Source organism: Grammomys surdaster, unplaced genomic scaffold (assembly GCF_004785775.1).
Source record: "Grammomys surdaster isolate TR1022 unplaced genomic scaffold, NIH_TR_1.0 65, whole genome shotgun sequence".
Classification (NCBI taxonomy): domain Eukaryota; kingdom Metazoa; phylum Chordata; class Mammalia; order Rodentia; family Muridae; genus Grammomys; species Grammomys surdaster.
Genome location: NW_021604567.1, coordinates 16,719,581 through 16,739,317, shown reverse-complemented (window position 1 = coordinate 16,739,317; position 19,737 = coordinate 16,719,581). Strand labels below are relative to the sequence as shown.

The 19,737-nt window shown below is 41.2% G+C and overlaps 1 protein-coding gene and 1 pseudogene across 1 annotated transcript in view; one reads left to right on the top strand and one right to left on the bottom strand.

Moving 5' to 3' along the window:
• The window catches only part of Hs6st3 (heparan sulfate 6-O-sulfotransferase 3), a 668,820-nt gene that overhangs the window by 566,246 nt on the left and 82,837 nt on the right, over positions 1-19,737 (bottom strand). The gene's annotated exons all lie outside the window — the stretch shown is intronic.
• LOC114624738 lies at positions 9,853-11,502 on the top strand (annotated as a pseudogene).

Sequence of the window (19,737 nt, the reverse complement as noted above, 5' to 3'; positions counted from 1 at the left end):
TTTGTGAGAAAACCACACCAGAGCAGGCCGACTGGGGAGAGCAGGCCGAGAAGTGTATGAGGGAGAAGTTTCTGAGAAAACAACATGGATAGACGAGGGCAACAGCACCAGGATGTAGGAGAAGCTTGGAAAACGGGAGAAAATCACAGAGACCAGAAGCCGCCGTAGAGAAGGAAGTTAGAAACAGGCACCAGAGGCGGAGCCACATTTCTGTGCGCTCATCCCTAGGGCCTGGGCTTTACCGAAGTCTTTAAAGCTACTACTGCCTGGGCACTGGCTGCCTCCCCCTCTAGCTAGCTTCGTACCACTAACCAGATAGCCTTCTTAGTATTCCAAAACACCATAAGCATGGCCCCCACCTTCATATGTCATATGCCTCGGTAGCAGCTTCCTGTGGCAGAAGGTGAGTCCCCAGATCTTTGCGTCACTGGTTCCTTCTTGTCATTCAAGGTCCCTCCCCAATGCCACCTCCTCAATAGCCCTTCCCTGGCCACCCTATAGTTGTGTTATTGTCATTTTGTGGGCTTCTAACTGCATTTGCTTCTTTTCTGCCTAATACCTACTACCTGCTGTCACCCATCCGCTATAGTATAAGCTTGGTGGAGCAACTTGTTTTATTCACTGTAGAATCGCAAACACCTTGAGCTGAATCTAGCCTATAAATACTACATCAATATTTATTGAATCATAAATTAATCAATAAATACTGGAGTATGTCAATAAGTAATGAACACATAGGCACACTGGGGAATTCTTTTACCTTCATGTAAAATACATGTCTAAATTAAAATATTTTCTCATTCTCCCCCTTTCCTTTCCTCCCTCCAACCCCAACCATGAACCTTCTTACTCCCTCAATGTGTGTTTGAGTGTGTGTGTGTGTGTGTGTGTGTGTGTGTGTGAGAGAGAGAGAGAGAGAGAGAGAGAGAGAGAGAGAGAGAGAGAGATTTGGGAGCTGACCACTTGGTATTGGATAACCAGTTAGTGACTCATCCCTGAGAAGGACGATTCCTCCCTCTCTCCGCATTCCTTGGCTGCCCGTAGTGCTTTGACTACATGTTGAACCCGATGAGATTTCCCCTTCCTATATTGTCTGTTGCTGTCATTCTCGCCCAGGTCTTGTTTAGGCAGCCATATGTTGGTGTATCATGAGTACAGCCTTCCTGTTAGTTCTAGGAAATACGATCACAAAGCAGCTTATAATCTTTCCACCCACGCTTCCATGCTTCCCCTTGATCTTTCGATGTAGAAGTTGTGTTGTAGATGTATCCACTAGGCCTGGCTACCCCACTGTCACCACTTCTCTGCACTTTTTATGAATTGCGGTTTTCTGTAATGGCCTCCTTCTGTTAAAACATAAGTTTCATTGATGATAGGTAGGCTTTGGAGGCACGGGAACTCAATTTCGCTACTCAGTATCACATAAGAGTTCTAAACAGCCACACGGAAGTCAGTTAATATGAGTCTGTGCCTGAGAATGGATTTCATCAGCACCACACTGATGGCCACGGAAGCCTGGAGTGGGACAGAAGGGCCTGTCAGAGCATCTGGAAAGGTATCAGCTTCTAGAAACTAGAACAATGTGGACACCAAAGATACTTAGCAGAGGAACAGATGGATACATGACAGTTACTTGCAAACATCCACTCCTGTGAAATACTATGTAACTTCATTTGGATAGCAGCTTTGGACCATTTATCTCTTAAACAGAATGTACTACCTGGTTCAATGACTGCAAACTAAGGGAGTACCTTAGGGATTTTATTGCTGTGAAGTGTCACCCTGACCAAGACAAAGCAAAGCATTTCATTGGGGCTGGTTTACAGTTTCAGAGGTCCATCCTATTATCATCAGGGTGGGAAACATGGCAGCCTATAGGCAGACATGGTGCTGGAGAAGGAGCTGAGAGTTATATATCTTGATCTGCAAGCAGCAGAAGGGTACTATGTGCCACACTGGGTGTGTAGCTTGAGCATAAGAAACCTCGAACTCACCCCCACAGTGACACACTTCCTCTGTCAAGGCCATATCTCCTAATAGTGCCACTATGGGCCAAGCATTTAAACCCATGAATCTGTGCAAGCCATACCTATCCAATATATTATGGAATTTTATTATGTCAATTTTTATTTTTATTATGTTTATCTTCCCTTTTGTGTGGTTAGATCCAGGAATCCTCAGAGTATGTCACTATTCACTTTCTGTTACTTTTTGTTACTTTCTTACCCCATTCCAACCCTGAGCTTGGCCACATGATTTCTGTCAACATGTCACAAAAGCCCTCGGCTTTAATTCTGATAACAAAACCGATGGTGTGCTTCTGGTCTACACTGAGTCACGTCTGGGGTCTAAAATGTCCACATATGGAAGAGACCCACAGTCATCCAGCAGCCAGAACTAAAGCCATAGCCAACCAGAGAGTATGTAACACATGCAGATAGCAAGTACTTCCTGGAATAAAAAGTTGCTGGAGTGTAACAGCTGTGGGAAATGTCCATTGACTCTCAGACTCCCAGAGGACACTGAATCCTCTGAGATGGGACCATACGGCAAGCCTCTCACAGACAGACTCTGTATCCACAACCCCTGTAAGAGACAGTCCTGTGGCCTTTACTTCCCGTGGTGGAACGTGCCCAGTAGAAAATTAGTGAACGAGAGTTTCACAAATTTATTTTCATTATTAAATAGCATTCCATTGGAATCCACTATTCTGAACGCTGATAGCGGCCTGTGGCCTAAACAGAGCCATTTTGTGTTTCACCTCCACTCACACCTATTTTAAATGCTTTCGTTTAAACAGAACATAACATTAAAGCTATATTGATGGTGACAAAATAATCAATTTTTGTTTATTTTACAATTCTATAGATTTGATAAAGCCATGAAATTTTATGTCTAGAAAACAGTAGATGAAGAAAAGTGAACTGTAATGTATTCTCCATGCTTGCTTAATTAAGATTATTGCCTCAAAAAAGACAGTATAAATATGTGAATTTAAAAGTTTACTGTTGCTGGCTAGAGTTATGTATCTTTGCTGTGAAAATTCCATCTTAATGTGGATATAAAAAATTAAATGAAATATGGGACAGTATATTAAAAGAAGTGTTTTAATTAGCATGGAAGTAACCTAGCCATGCACACTCATGGTGCTAAGCAACTCTTCCAATTATTGACAATAGATACCCTAAGTGCTGTCATCTCAAAACAATGGCAAGCATATACTCATTACTATAATGATAAAATGGAAAAAATGGTTTAAAATTACTTTGCTATGACTCACAGCTAATAGTGGAAGAGAAATGACATTTTGAGAAATAACAAGGTAGTTACCACCCAACTCAATATACATGTATAGGAAATATCCTACAGAGCATAACAATACCTAAATGAAGAAACATATACATTATCTCTAACTTACTAATAAATTAAAAGGCTTGAAAAGATTAGGAAGCTAACTAATGCTTTACTTAGCTTCCCAGAATGTCTACTCTGATTTTGAAACAAAGATATTAAATATAAATTATAGTGAAGACCAATACTCAACGTTACCTGGACTACTATGAAATTATACCAACTATATCATAGCCCATACCTCTAGATTTTATACTATGTCACATTCTCCAAGGCTCATTAAGTAGGACAGAATAAAATAAGTGATAATATGGATAAGTGATGGTCTTTAAGTGATCACCCTAGTTGGACATTCAATATGCAAGTCTCTTCCCCTTACTACGACCATAACCCAGTGCTTCTGAAAGGAGAGGAAATACACCAGAAAAGAGTTATGTACCTATATCCTTAACTACATACTGTAAGCATCATTGTGTACAACCAGTATCTCTTTACAAATGCAACATTTAAGATGTCAGGAAAAAAACTGACAGAAAAAAAAGAATGTTTGGGGAATATAGACTCATGCGCAGATATTCATTATAAATGGAGAGAAAGAAATTAGCACTGGATTCAGCTATTTGGGTTATAAGTTCTCTAGTCACCAGGGGGAAAGAATTGACAAGCCAACTCGGAAAAGCTGACCCTTTAGCAGAATGGACCCAGTTCAGAGCAGCACCAAAAGCAGCAACCCACCAACCATAGGGCAACTCCTCAACAAATCCACAGCTTTTCCAAAGGGCCGGGCCCACCACTGTAATGCATTTAGACTCTTGGAATTGGTCACAAAGTCAATGAGGTGTGCTTTATCAATATTCATACACCTATCAATCACATGCCAGAATCTTTCACACAATCCAATGTGAAGACACAGGGCACTGTGAAGATGTCATGGGAAACTCAGACTTCAGAGTTAGGGTGACCTGGATTCACTACTACCTGGGAAGTTTTGGGCAGACTGCTTGAAATTTTTGTTGTTTTTGTTTCTGTTTTTGTTTTCTCTGCAAACCATAAATTAAAAAGAAAGCTGCCTGGCACTTAGGGATTTGGAGATTACAACTGTGTGTGGCCTTAGTCATCTGAGGTACCGGGAAGTAGTATTATCAACAGGACGTTGACTCCTGGGCAGGTACATGGTAAGACATGTAACATGAAAGTTGGTCCAGGTGAACAGAACAGGCAAGAACAAAAGAGAGCAGGAAAGCTTTCTATAGGAAGCGACCTCAGACATAGACTTTTGTGTGCAAACTGCTGGTGAACAACAGCTTCCACCACACTGCTCCAGGCCACAGTGCCTCCAGAGCAGCGTGGGGACTGGAGAGAAGGGGAGACAAGATGCTGCACCCTCAGTAAATCAGGGCTGATCCACACCTAGGGAAGCTGGCATCAGAAGCAGTTCTTGCAGAAAATTATGCCACAGAAACTATTAATCACACTGTGATGTCTTCCATCACCACCCGGTCCAAGGTGCCTAACAGCATCATGGAGCCATCAACTTGGAACACAAAAGACAATTAATAAACAAAATGTTCCATGGGCCCATCATGAATAAAGGTGAAGAAGAGTCTCCGAGAGTTATGGGCAATCACACACAGACCTAGAAGAGAGAAGAAAGGACTTATTGACCAGGAGAGTCTGATTAGAGAAAGATATTTGAAGGAACATTCAGAAGCGAGGGGCTGAGAAAGGGAGTTTCCCTCTGAGAAGTGTTTTACACACTTGCCCAGGGAGTCACAGGATACATGTAATTTACCTGCATTTTCAAATATCTTTGTAGAAAGAGGTATTTTTAAACACATTTTTAAGTCCTTGGGTGTTTTACATCCACACAACTAAGGACTCCTCCGTGGAAAGACAACCAGACTTTGAATCCGATCAAGATTTGAAGGCCAGCTACAGAACAGGCACTAAGAGCATAACAATGCAGAATCCAGTGTAAGCTTGCATCTGTGCCGGGCAGCTTGGGAAGAGAAAGTGCAGCCGAAGCAGGATCAGGACTCCTTCAGTCGCAAGTTCAGCCTCCTCCTGAATTCTTGCAGCAGAGAAGGAAAAGAGAAGAGTTCTAATGAAATCCCAAGAGCCCACCCTCCCCAGAGCATGAACTGTGTATCTGAGCCTCTTCCCTGCCCCCTTCCATTTTCACAGTCTGCTTTCATTTGTCCATGGAAGACGGTGATGACTGCAGGGAAGAGGCTCACTGGCTCGCTCACTCCTTTGCCTGCTGCTGTGAGGAAGTAAAACTATATACACACATGCACACACTCATGCTCACACATATGCACACACACATGCACATGTGCACGAACATATGCACCTGCATGCACATACTCACACATATGCATACACGCACACACTTGTTCACACATATACACACACATGCACATACACACTCACTCATGCTCTCACACACACACATGCCCATGAACACACACATGCACAAGCACATGCTCACACATGCACATGCACACTCACCCACACATGTTCACACATACACACCTGCACATGCTCATACATATGCGTACATATATGGGCATGTATATAGATGCATATACACACAAAATGCACATACTTTTGTGTACAGGTATGTACTATATGCATAAATCTATCTGTACTCATGCATTAGAGGCATGAAAAAATGTGTGCTCATCAAACATACGTTTACGTGTATATACTCATATTCAAGTTTATACCCAGGCATTGGCACATGCATATGGTATATAACTTTACTTAGAACTACTCTGTACACTTTTAGCACATCCACTCAATTTGAGGAGAGCAGATGGACTCTGTACATGAGAATAAATACGTGACAAATATTCTCCCATGACCAGAACAGCATGTTCACCGGAGGTAAGCAGAAAGAAGAAAGATTTAAATTCAGAAAACTAGATCACTTCAAGCGCTTTGATTTCCTCCATCTCCTAATAATACCAAGACATACAATCTTGTGTTGACCAACTACCTCCCAAAAATGATGTACAATGTATGTGTTTGTGCTTTTTATCTACCCAGATACTTGACATACCAATATGGAAAAAATGTCTCACACACACACACACACACACACACACACACACACACACATATATATATAAACATGCCATGGCTAAAATTTATGATGACACAGAGTTGGTTTTTCTAACATTTGGAATATTGGAAACATTTTCTGTCCCTGATCAGTGAGGAAGTTGAATTATACAAAAGTCAAAATAGCCAACACACACCAGCCGGTGCTTCAGAGCCCACCTTGGCCCTTCAGCATTAGAAGCTGGAGATAAGGCTACTCCTCTGTGAAACTTAGATCCACCTGATAAGAGGCATGAGTAAGAAAACACGTGACACACGTAAAGAATTCTAGTGAATATCGCAAGAAGACGGGGCTCTTATAACATCACAGAAATGAGTGGGACCAGTACAATTATCCCAGTTTCACAGGAAAGACTTTCAGGCAACAGACAAATCTGCCTTCTGTGGTGGAGCCTGGCTGACCTTAGGCTAGTTCTTTTAAAGCAAAGTTCCTCGTTTTTATTATTAGTTATTCAGACCCCATAGTGAAAACACCATCCACTCAAGTCACAATCCATGGTGTCCTCAGACCTGTGGTTCCACAGTATCACAGTGAACTTGTGATAGATTGAAAGAAATTATTTTGATGTATGAAAACAGGGCAAGTAAAACAAATCCTAGTTTAGGTCATTCGTCTACTTAACTCCCCCATGTTCTCTGCTCTGTGCCAGGATGCTGGATTTATGAATGAGATCCCTACCCTCGTGGAGCTGGTATTTCCTGAAGAAGGGAGACTAAATTAAAAAACAAAAAAAAAGAGCAAATGATAATACAATAATATACAAAGGCTATGTAAATGACCACACAATATGTAATAGTTACATAAATCAGCACACAGTATGCAATAGTTATGTAAATGACCATACAATATACAACAGTTATGCAAATGAACACACAATATGCAGTGTTTATGTAAGTGAACACACAATATGCGATGCTTATGTAAGTGAACACACATTATGCAAGTTTATGAAAATGACCACATAATATGCAATGGTTATGTAAATGAACACACAACATGCAAAGGTTATGCAAATGAGCACACTATACAATGGTTATGTGCATGTCACATGAACATAGAAGCAAAACAAGATGAACAAAGGCTACTAACAGAAGTGAGGGGTGTGAAAGTTTAGGGGGCACATGAGGAGATGTTCAAAGCAGATTATAATTGTATGATAAAGTCCTTATAAATATAACCTGTAAATGTAACTTTTATTTACCTGATGTAATTGTAATCTAGGAAGTTTGCTGCTAATAAGCTCACTCTAGTTCTTTCTGAGCGCTGGCTGGCTGGTTCAGCTCAGCTGTTCTGGCTCAAATTTCTCTCCAGGCTGACTGATTCATTCTGGCTTGTCTCAACTTCTTACTAAATTGCTCTGCTTGGCTTCAAACTAACTCTGGCAATTTGTTCTAATCTTCAGGCTCCTTCTTATCCCCTGGCTTCGGCTGCCTCTGCTGACCTGCACTGAACTGCATGAACTCAAGAATGAACTCACCTCCACTGTATTACACTCCCTGCACCGCCTCCCAACTGACTGATTCCTAATCTCGACTCCTCTGCACTGAACTGACAGAACTGTCTCTCCTGCACTGCTCTTCCATAGCTTGTCTCCTGAGAGTTGAGCATATCCTACCTTTGACTCATTCTATCAAGTCTTTTTCACTTTGTCTGCCCCTCAATCAGAAGTTATTGTTTAGGATTAAGGGTTTGTACTAAGGGTATGTCTATATTCCAGACAAAAGGATTAAAGGTGTGTGGCACATCTGTGTTCCAGCCAGATCACACAGACCTGGAAGGACTTCGGATGTGATCAGAGCAGCCATGTTGCTGGATTAACATTCCTCTACGATAACACAATAAAATGGGTAGCATGCAGTGAAACTGTCATAAAGTATGAGTAGGTTAGTAAGATCAGGATAAAAGAGAACACGAGAGCCGAGGAGAGAGAAGACAGGTGTCTGTGTTATCCTCTTACTGGAGCTCAGTCCTTTAGCTTGCACACCTGAGGGAAATCTTTTCTTTTCTTCTGGTGCCTGGATTATTTCACTTAACATGAGAGCCTCCAGTACTACCCATCCACGCTGCCACAGTCAGAAAGATCCCACTGTTACAGCTGAACGATACTTTACCATGTACATAGAACACATCGTTTAGCCATTCATTGGTCAGTGGGCACTGAAGTTGAGGAGTCACGTGATGAGATGACTGTCATCAGCAATATTAATGTATTTCAGAGCAAAGAGTCTTAACATAGAGACATGATAAATGCTGAGGTGGTGTGGATGTTGAATACCCTCATTTGAGTATAATTTATACATGTATATATGTATATATACATATATATGTATATGTATGTATATATACATATATATTTTATTCCATATATATATATATGAAACTATCATATTGTACCCTATAAATATATAGAGATACTATGTGCTATTTCTAAGATTTTCAAAAACCTAAAAATGTAAATAGATGGTTAAAGAGGCCCTCTCAAGACATAATCTTTTGAAGAAAACCCCAGAGATGAGAAGGGCAGCCCAGGGAGCCAGCGAGGACAGTTGTGTCAGACAGTCAGAAAATGAAGGCTGGGAAAGGTTGGCTGTAGAGTGGTAAAGTGCTTTTCCCAGTGGTTCATAGAGTTCAGAGTAAAGAGAATGACATCCTGACTCTGGGACACAAAGGCAGAGTCTGGGAGCACAGTAGAAATGTGGGAAGTCACTAAAACAGATTCAGATATCTGGGATAATGAGAGGACAGACTGCATTTCGGGGCTCCAGTGAGTTTTATGGTTAATACCTAGGAAAGATGGGACTATCTAGATAGGACAAGGAATACATAAGCATCATCAGAGACCTTGTCAAATTACTTTTGAATGTAGCAAAATACACATAACTTAAATTTACCTTTCATTCATTTTCATGTGTGTGTGTATAGTGTACATGCATGCATGCCTATTTCCACATGTGGGGCACACATTGGGTATGGCACATATGTGCACACATATGTGATCATGAGCCTACAGAGACTGTCATCAGCAGTCATCCTCAATCACACTACCACGTCACTCAGGGAGGGTGGATTCCTCCATCAAACCCAAAGCTGACCTCCCCAGCCAGCTTGGTTTGCGGTTCCCTGTCTCTGCCTTCCCAGATCAGAAATAGTGGTGAGCCTCTATGTTCTCCTGACATTTACTTACAAGGTGCCAGGGATCCAAACATTCAGTTCTCAACATTTTAACCTTTGAACCATCTTCTTAGCTTCAAATTTTCCATTTTAACCATGTTTGGACACATCCAAACGCTTGTAAGCCTTACAGCCATCCATTTCCAGAACTTAAAGTACAAAAGTACGTTAAAGAACAAGCCATTCGCTCCCTGCTGGCCGCAGTCACCTACGGCGCCCGGCTCCGCCGACCCACCCCACCCAGCCACACCATGACAGATCAGGCTTTTGTGACGCTGACCACAAACGATGCCTATGCCAAGGGTGCACTGGTCCTGGGCTCATCTTTGAAACAGCACAGGACTACTAGGAGGATGGTTGTACTCACCAGCCCACAGGTTTCAGACTCCATGAGAAAAGTTTTAGAGACTGTCTTTGATGAAGTCATCATGGTAGATGTCTTGGACAGTGGTGATTCTGCTCATCTAACCTTAATGAAGAGGCCAGAGTTGGGTATCACATTGACTAAACTCCACTGCTGGTCACTTACTCAGTATTCCAAATGTGTGTTCATGGATGCAGATACTCTGGTCCTCTCCAATATTGATGAACTGTTTGAAAGAGAAGAATTGTCCACAGCACCAGACCCAGGGTGGCCTGACTGTTTCAATTCTGGAGTCTTTGTCTATCAACCCTCAATTGAAACATATAACCAGCTGTTACATCTTGCTTCTGAGCAAGGTAGTTTTGATGGTGGGGACCAGGGCCTACTGAATACATATTTTAGTGGCTGGGCAACTACAGATATCACAAAACACCTGCCATTTGTGTATAACCTGAGCAGCATCTCAATATACTCCTACCTCCCAGCATTTAAAGGGTTTGGTAAAAATGCCAAAGTTGTACACTTCCTGGGACGAACCAAGCCATGGAATTACACTTACAGTCCCCAAACAAAAAGTGTCAAATGTGAATCCCAAGACCCAACTGTGAGTCACCCAGAGTTTCTGAACCTGTGGTGGGACATCTTCACCACCAGTGTCTTACCCCTGCTCCAACACCATGGCCTTGTCAAAGATGCTGGCTCCTATCTAATGATGGAACATGTCTCAGGAGCCTTGTCAGACCTGTCCTTTGGGGAGGCCCCAGCTACACCACAACCTTGTATGTCCTCAGAAGAAAGGAAGGAACGGTGGGAACAGGGCCAGGCTGACTACATGGGAGCAGATTCTTTTGATAACATCAAGAGAAAACTTGACACTTACTTACAATAGAAGCACTGCCATTTTCCTGTGGACACATCCATGTCTTAGACATGTTTCCATACATAGTATATGAAGTCTGCTACAATTGTTAGAGGCTTTCACTAAACCTCATCAGATGAGGGGTTTTAGCAGGACAACAGGTGAGAACTGGACAAATGTTATAAGTAGTGATTCTATAAGTATTCTGTATAACCCTAGACTTTTTCAAAAACTCTAAATTCTTAAATTGCCAATGTATGACAAAGGAAAGCCAACATAAGCTAGTAAGATGGCTCTCTCAAGTGGTGCAGAAATTGACTCTCCATCTTCAAAACAAGAAATAACATTTTCCAACATTCGCTTGTTGTATCCTTTACAAGACCTGCAATGTAGAACCGCTCAAAACCTGTCAGAGAAGTAGCCTTCCAGACTAAAGTGGCCTTTATTAACACTGCAGAGTGATTCATAAGCCTACCAGCTAGTGTTAGTTCACCAGTTTTCTATGCACCATGAAGGCAGCATGCAGACTTGCTCTTTCTCAGTTGTCTACTTGAAAATTGCAGTGTGCTCTCTGATTGTAACTGTTGTAGCACTGTGTATAACAAATAAAGACTTATTGACATAAAAAAAAAAAAAGAACAAGCCCTTCTTGTCTTCCTCCCATCTAGCCCTGGCAGCCACCAATCACCTTTAGTTTGTGTGTGTGTGTCTGTGTGTGTGTGTGTGTGTGTGTTTGTGTGTGTGTGTGATGTGTGAGTGTTTTGTATGTGTGTGTGTGTATGTGTGTGTGGTTGTGTGTGTGTGTTTGTGTGTGTGTGATGTGTGAGTGTTTTGTATGTGTGTGTGTGTATGTGTGTGTGTGTGTGTGTGTGGTTGTGTGTGTGTGTGTGTGCATGTTAGAGATGTGTGAGCATACACTTATGTGTGCTTGTGTTTATGGATACGCATGCATGCCTGTGCAGAAATGGAGTCTAGAAGACAGGTTTCAGTCTACACTTTTCTATCTTGGTTGAGGCAGATTATCTTTGCCACTGTGTTGCTAGGGTAGCCGGGAATCCTCCTGCCTCAGCTTCTTATCTAGGATTACAGGTGTTAATCCACTGCTTTATATGAGTTCTGGGGGTCTAAACTCAGGTTGTGTAGCAAGCCCTTTTACCCACTGAGCCATCTCCCCAGGACAAAACTCAAATGAATAATTTCCTTTTCTTCCGGGGAATGGTAATGGTGACTGAAACTTGGGTTACAGGCACACAAGGTGAGAGTCCTGTCACAGAGCTCTCCTGTCAGCCCTGTGTTCATAAAACTGATCACGAAAAGCATACCCTCTCAGAGGAGATAGGGGTTCGAGGATAGACTCTGAGGGGGGATGAAAGGGGGAGGTGCCTGGGCTGTAAAAATTAATTAATTCATTTTAAAAATAAAATAAAGTATATCTGTAAGTGAAATCATATACTGTTTATCTTTTATATTATTTTTCTCAGCATAACCTACTCAAAATCCACCTGTGTTGATGCGTCAGTATTACCTGCAGAAGGAAAGATTTTCATGATGTGTCAGTGGAAAGAGTAACAGAGCCCATGGTAAAGTCTGACTGGGCTCAGAAAGCAGATGTGAGAGGCTAGCACAGCCGTACTGTTAGGAGTGGGAAGGGATCTGGAAAACATGCCTATGTACTCATAGAATTTTCTTCTGAGACTCGTGGAGCAAAGTAAAAACCATGCACAGAATAACTCAAGCCTCTCAGGGTCACAGACACAGAGGTGGTAGCCTCATAAAAATCAGCACACCTCAGGTCAGCGTCTCTCACCAAATGTGAAGCTACATCAGACAACAACAAAGTCAGAAGAAACACCGACTTATAAGCAAGGGCCCCCCAGGCTCCAACGCAGCAGTAGGCAATCTCCGGGCTTATTCTTTCTATTCAATCATTTTCCAAGAAAATGAAGGTTATCAAAATGATTGTTATTATCCACAACATTTGGTAACAGAAAAAGAACAGGGCTGTGCCCTGTGCTCATTGCTAGAACCGTCAGGAGTCAGTATTCAGGCCCTTCCCTTCGCTTCTTTAATGCAACCAGGAGGGGTCTACTGACAACAGCTGTCTTCCACAAAACAGAAATCTTTAATACCCGAATGTTTGGCTTAAGAAAAAAAATTGCAGACACCCTTAAGAAGGAGTATAATAATTTAGGAGGGGGACAGCAGGCTGCTGATGCCTGTCCTAATCTGTGTGCCCTGATTCTTAACTACACAGACATCTCTGGTTCATCAGAGCGCCTTCGGAATCAAATTGAGATGATGACGCTGCTTCTCAACAAAGCGCCCGGAGAATTTCGTTAAGGACCTTATTTGGGTACTCGAACGTGGTATATTATATTTGATATCATGTCTGTTGCGGATCACAAAATCATCTAAGTCTGTTGTGTTTCTGCCTGTGTTTGTGTAATGCAAATGTGGGCATATGTGTTCATACATAAGGGAACCAGATGTCAACATCGGCTGGGGTGTCTTCCTGTTTCACACTCCACCATATTTTTTTAAAGACAGGGTCTCCTGCTGAACCCAGAGCTCACAGATTTGGCTAGGCTGACTAGCTGCTGAGTTGCAGTGAACCTCTGTCTCTACTTTCTCAGCAATAAGATACAAGGTGCATGCCGCCATGTCTGGATTTTTCACGTGGGTCATAGGGATCGAGTTTAAGTCCTTGTATTTCTGTGACAAGCACATCACCAAAAGGATCATCTCCCCAGTCCAATTCTATGTCTTTATTCACAACAGAAACTCAAGGAGAAGAAAGAGGAAAGTTAAGAAGAGATTTTCACAAGCTGTGTTGCCACCTGAATCAGGTATACCATCAAATGTAGTGGTAATGAAACTAAAATAAAATCAATACTTCTCTTCATTAACATTCTGCTTCACAAACAGAATATTACCCGTGAATGTCTAATTACAGTTTTCCCTCGTGAAGTTCTATTTTGAAACCTCTGTCAGACTGAAATTGAGCCCGCTGATCACATTAGTGAGCAGAGTTATTTTAGGAATAAAGGATTCTTGTCTTAAATCATTAAGACATTGCCTTTATGGCCCAGCATACTCTTAGTAACTTGCTGGAATCAGTGCCCCGGAAGTCAAAATGAATTGCAGAGTCCAGCGTTATTCCCGCTGAAGGGGATGGTTTGAAATAACAGTCTCAGAAGGGGTGAACTCACAGGAAGACTTCATTAGAGGTGTCTTAGATGAGCCACAGGGGCTTGTCTCAGGATGGGGAATTCAGTCAGGAGCTCTGGGCTGACGGGAGGATGAGGGACTGAGTCTGGAACCCCGGGCTGGTGCTCTGACACCTCTGCAGCCACCTGAGGTATCAGACATCCCCATACTTCTCCAGGAGGTAGTTTAACATCTAAAAACATTTCTTTTGGCTCATGGATCACATAAGGCAAGATAGAGTAAGGGAATGTGCTTTAATGACTGGGAATCCCAGGCCTACAAATCATTACTCCGTAAAGATAACCATGGTATAAAATCATCAAATCATCAAGTAAAAAAAAAAATCCTATAATAGACTGCAGTTCAAAAATAAATACACTGAAGCAAACCAGGGCAGAGGCATGGTTTATAAATCAGGGTTCTTTTTAGTCTAGAAAAACAGTGTTAATGGGATTGAGGTTCTAGCCAGCTCTAGCCATTCTAAGGCTGAAGAACCCTCAAGGAGAGTCAAGGTTGAACAGTTTTAGAAGCATGCAGAGTGACCGAGGAGTTCTAAAGTGGATCCGATCTTGCCTTCCTAGGATTAGCCTTGTAAATATGGCAACTCTTCCAACACCTGGCTGGGTAGAAGCAGAGAAAAGCTAGAGAACCCCAAAGCTGCTAGCTATTGAGTGCAAATGAGGCAGAAAAAAATCTTTCTAGCCTAGGGAAAATATGTAGAAAGTTTTTCCCCTCATTGCTAAGTCTGATAATTGTGCTTGACATTTTAAGAGCCTGACTCAATAGCTGAAACACGACAACGGAAACAACCTGCAGTAGGAAATATTTAAATGAGCATACATTCAAAGTCCAACTGCTCCTTTTGTGTGGAAATACACCTCCAAAGTTTCCCACAGCTGTGGGTTTTTAAAAAGTTCTAGGATACACCATGAATTCTGAGTAGGAACCATCTTTCTAATCTAGGACCAAATATTACAGAAAGTGAAATTGTCACATTCAATTACGTTGAGTAATTTATGGAATGAGATAACGAAGCATTTCCCTACTACATGCAGAGTAACAGTTAACAGCCCAAATTCAGCCAGCCAGTCCTGAATAAATAATAAATGCACACAAAACCAAAACGTGAGTGCTATTACTTTAAGGTGGGTGCTATTTTATAAAACAATGCTCCATTGCACCTCCATAACACCCGACTAATGTAATTATTCGTCCCTATACCTGTTTATAAAATATCTCTATGGGGTGGGAGAGGGTGGAAAGGTGTGTTACTTTATACAACCGTCCTTGGCTCAAATCTTGGACTTACCAATCTGTAGCTAATAATAAAGCCTCAGCCTTAAGCTGCTGAAGGAACTTGTCTCACATAACCACTGTGACGACGAAGACACTCCATATGCAGGACTCGGCTTGGAGCCAATTGTGTACAGGTGCTTAATCATTCCTATTGTTTTCATGTCAGATAGTCACTATAAAACCATATTGTTTCCAGGATACTATTGATATCGTTAAGAACAGCCAACGTTTTTAATAAATATTCATTCACCTTCTCTTGTTTCTTGTGCTGTCTTTTGAGCAGGAATCCATAACGATTAATGAATCAATTTATTAATTTTTCAAATGCACAAACAGCAAAACTTTGGTAATCAAGACAGAAGACTTCTAATAATTCTTAGGATTGGAGAAGAGACACATAGTTTTCACTGTCCTCACAGGAAACGCTGAAAAATATGAAGTAAGACACCAGGAGATAGACTGAAGGAGACTGCTCAGTGGGTCACGTGCTTGCTGCACAAGCACAGGAAGCTGAATTTGGATCCCGGGCATCCTCAGAAAAATCCCAAGCTGGCAGAGCACACCAATAACCCAGCAGCAGGACAACACAAGGGCAGGTGGATCGTGGGGCCTTCCTGACTAGCAGATGTATCTAAAATGGTAAGTTACAGGTTCAATGAGATACTCTTTATCAAAATAATAATAATAAATAGTAAGTATAGAACCTCTACAAGTGTACTATGCAAACACAGTACAGACACACACACACACACACAACATAACATACCACACACACACACACACTGAAAAGAAAAATAAAGGCTGTAGTCATCTTCAAATAAAGAAATATTGTTGTTTGTTCCCATGTCTGTCTCTCTGCTTATCTGTGTATTCAGAAAGTTAAAAAAATGTTAAAATCCAAGAAAAATATAATATATAACATACAAACAAAGATTGAGAAGGTAGAAAAGTAAAACATACAATTCAAATTCAATAATCTAATGGAAGAGACAGACACATAATTTGAATTCAAGTGAAGAGATTGTTGAGTATTAATATGGAGATGCAAAGTAATAGTGACCATGCTATGTGAGTCTGACTTTAGCAGTCACTCCCGTACACTGATCCAAGGAGAAGGGGGTGTAAATGATGATCTGCAACAAACATGGTGTGTGTGTGACCTGAAGCCCAAGCCAAAGGCATTGTGCTCATGAGCTAAATCCTCAACACCTTATAATTCCATCTTCTCTTGTCTTCTCTTTTTATACAGTATCCTTAACACACTATAGGAAGTAGTAGCTCAGCTCTGCAATGTAACACTGTAGCACTCTAGAGAGAGAAGAAGTATCATGAATTCAAGGACAGCCTGTGTCTCAAACAAAACAAAGAAATGAAAAACAAAATAACAAGCACATAAAAAGTATTCTTTGTACCATGGATGTAGGACCGTACCTTCTAGGTCCTCACAGTGCACAGCCAACACTAAGCACAGAGTGTGAAGCTTGCAAATATGGAGTGTGTGTGAATGAATAGAAAAAATGAAAGAGGAGCAGAAGATGCATCCAAGGCAAAAATGGCACCACAAGGACCTTCAACGCAAAGTAGAAACATTGGGACAATTTAGAACAATGGGGAAGTTGGGGAGTTTGGTCTCTGATTGGTGAGTCTGCTGCTATTTTCACAGAGCATAGACATAACAATAACCTTCAGAAGTCTCTCATCATGCTGCCAGCACTAACAGGGCGTGCTCTAGAAAAAGCACAGTCTCAGCTTCTTTCATGAACGTCCTTTGCCCAGGACACACTCACACTCAACTCTTTTGACCCACCAGTCTTTAATCTGATCATTTTTACTTTTCTGGTTGTTTAGTTCTTTGTTTGTTTAGTCGTTTCTCATTTATCAATCTAAGCAAAGCTCTACTTGGGAGCTGGAAAGGCAGCTCTGTGATTAAGACTATTCGCTGCTCTTCCCAAAGAGCAAGTTCATTTCCTAACAAGGACATCTGTTAACTGCCTCTTATCCCAACTCCAAGGGATCTGATGCCCTCTTTGTCCCCTGCAAGTACCCCTACACACACACACACACACACACAGAGAGAGAGAGAGAGAGAGAGAGAGAGAGGCAGGCAGGCAGACAGACAGACAGACAGACAGACAGAGACAGACAGAGAGATGTGCAAGCACATAAAAAATAAAACACTGACTTAATAAGAGAATCTTCTATTTGGAGTTATTTATAAATTGCCTATGTGTAAGTATATCAGAGTCTCCATCCAGTTCATATTTATGAAACTTCTTACAGTGAAAAACCTTAATGTAACATCTCTATTTTTTAGTATTTGGACAATTAGCAGTATAATTCAGCTTTTTAAAAAATATATATATATATATTATTTTACATACAAAACCTTGTCAATGACTTCTGGTAATTTAAATAAAAGACATAAAAGTGCGTGGTAACATCATCGGGAATATTCTCATGAAGTAGAAGTGTCCCACCACCATGGGATGGTTCCAAACTTCCTTACTGTCTACACTACACCTCTAAAGGTGTCTAAAAGATATCCAGGCCAATGCCATTGTGGATGTCTGGTGGTAACGATGCTTGGAAACAAAGAATCTGACTCCAAATAAAGAGTTTTCATAGACTGACCTACTGAATGGTAACCTGGCAAATTTACCCAAGATCTTCTCCAAAAGCATTCACCACTTTCCTAGTGAGGTACAGCCCAGACATGTACCTGAAGAGGAAGCATGAGGGCCACTAGGCAGACAATTTATCTGGGGTGCATTAAAGATCCTGAGCAAAGCAGCTGCACCACAGTGGAAGCCTTCCTTTTTGACATTTCAACAAGTGGTGGTGTTGCCAAACCTTCTCAGGGGAAGATAATATGTCTTAGAATCCACACATCAACACAGAGCTCAGAGGTTGCCCTCATCACAGGGAAGAGACCCATGGGCCCAAACGCCTCACTGAATCTTTAAAGATACCTGTCCTGGCTACCTACTTTAAACTTAACTAATTTTTAATTCTTTATTCTACCTTTATTCTCACTAAAATTCTCATCATATTTAAAGATAGAACGGATGAGCATTGCTCCTGGAGAGACAACTCTCAGTTCCGTGGCATATGTCCTGGTCAGTCTCCCATGCTGTATTCATCAACCTGTTTTCTTCATCCAGGTAATTGTTCTGAAATTTTTATGAGACTGATAACATTCCTTTATCAAAATGTACAAGTGTATTCCCACAAGTCCGGGCTCCCAGTTCCCAGGAATACTTGCAATATCTAAACCAAAACTCCACCCATAAATGCAATAATTCTTGCTGTTATCACTTGATAATATTATCACTCAACAGTCCTCCTTGTGTCCAGGTTTTTCAAGTACATGATCCTTACCCTGAACATGAAAATAAACAAAAGTAATATCAACAAATTATTTAAAAATAAAAAAAAAAGCATGGACAATGGGAGGAATTTAAAAACTAACTCCAAAGGAAGGAGAAGTACTCCGTATCCTCAGAACCAAGAGGTCACTGCACCCATTTAAAAGACTAGAAATTTGAGATAATAAATTTAAAATGTAAACTTTTGGCATCCTGGAAAGACTAAAAGGTTACGTTAGAATAATGACACAAATTGTACAAAAAAAATAGACAAGAAGGTTTGAAATATGTTACAAAATTAGTTGAGATGGGGACACTTCAGGTCCTGTAACTCAAGGGAGCGAGAACAAAATTATAGTATTTTTAATGTATGTAAAAGAGAAGGAAATCCGTTACAAAATGAAAAGGATCCGACAGCATCATATGGCTTATCAACAGCATCAGATGACATGGGTGGTGCACAGGATCCTTTGAAAAATTAGTTGAAGGCTTTATATTTTTACCCTCCCAAACCTGAAATTTAAATTTCACACTAAATACAGTGGTGAAACAACAATACAGAAATAGAGAGAGACGGGCCAGTGTCTTTTAAAACAATTACTCAAAGCATTGCCCCCCCTCACCCCGCACGCACACACAAAATGGAGTATAAGGATCCAAGAAACTAACTCAGCAGTCATAAAAAAAAAAAATTCCAGGAGAGCAGGTGTGCAGACCTAAAAATAATGTCCCCAAGATGAGAATAGATCCCATTGCATAAAGCTGTATTTTTAACAGGATGAAGTGGTGAAGAAGAGATGGATCCTTTGCATCAACAAGCATTAAGCCAACTATTAGAAACTCTAAGAAAAGTATAAAAAATATTTAATATCTGAAAGCCAAGGTTTAAATTCCAAGTGAACTAGTAAAGAATGTTTAAGAGGAGACAGGAGAAAGACAGGAGGGAAAGGGAGAAAGAGAATGGAGAATGAGGAGGAAGGAGAGGAGGAGGAGGAGG